Raw genomic sequence first — 1,189 nt, forward strand, 5'->3', positions numbered from 1 at the left:
ATATGCCCCAGTACAGGGGAATGCCAGGGCCAAAATGTGGGAGTGGGTGGGTAGGGGACTGGGGGGGGAGTGTATTGGGGACCTTTTGGATAGCATTTGAAATGTAATTGAGGAAAATACCTAATTAAAAAAAAAGAAAAAAGGAATTTTCATATTAATTGGAGACTACTATATGAATTCTCTTGAGTTTTTATGTAAGAGGCAGTATCATTTGCAACTTGTCTGAAATTACTTTATATTCTTTAAGTTCATCATCAAACTTATAATTTAAAACACTACTATGCATTGATTCATGTTCTCAAAACATCACAAGTAAGGATATGACTAGATTCGGAGATAGGATCTCTAAGTAGTAAGTAAATAAGAATGTGTTATTTAAAAGGATCGTGTCTTAATGTCTCTTGTGGATGGAATGTTCCTACCAGCACAGAAGATACACTTACATGTTAGTTCTCTATAATATGATATTGGTAGACAGCATTTTCAATAGACAATTAGGCAACAAATATAGTCTTGTAAATAGGAAATCACTCTTCAAAAAGGGAAAATATTTCCTGTCTACTTTCCATCATGTGAAGATATGATCCAATGGTAGCAGTTTACAACCATAAAGAGATTCTTCAGTGATTTACCGCCAGACTGACATTCTAATTAAGAATCTCAAAACTTCAAATTTGTAAGAAATAACTATCAGTTTCTCTGAGGCACTAAGTTCTAGCTAGCTAACAGAATGAAGAAATCTTGCAAGATATACTTCCTTGAAGATTTTGTAGACTCTTATTCACAGCAAAACCCCAAAGAGATGGATGGCATTCTTCTTCAGTCTTATATATAGGAATCAGAGAACATAAGTCAGAAATAACGAAAGCTGTCCACCTTACACAACTCTTCAGGCCTTGTCCATCAAGTGTTCATTATTCTCATGGAGAAGAATGACTTGAATGTGTTTATAGGTCAGTATGGCAGAATGTATAATGCAAGAATTGATGAAACTTACGTTATAGCATCCCCGTCCCAAGTTATAGGATCCCATTCTTTGCCAATTAGTGCCCTTACTTTAACTGTNGACACATTCTGAGGCTGAGACTTAAATTTTCGCTGTAGTTCAGCCAACCTTACAATGAGGGTTTCAGTTTGATTTTCTGCAACTTGAGCTCTATTGCTGCAAGAGAGAAGATTCTCTTCAAGG

The sequence above is a fragment of the Mus caroli genome, chromosome 14 (genome assembly GCF_900094665.2).
Source record: "Mus caroli chromosome 14, CAROLI_EIJ_v1.1, whole genome shotgun sequence".
Classification (NCBI taxonomy): Eukaryota; Metazoa; Chordata; class Mammalia; order Rodentia; family Muridae; genus Mus; species Mus caroli.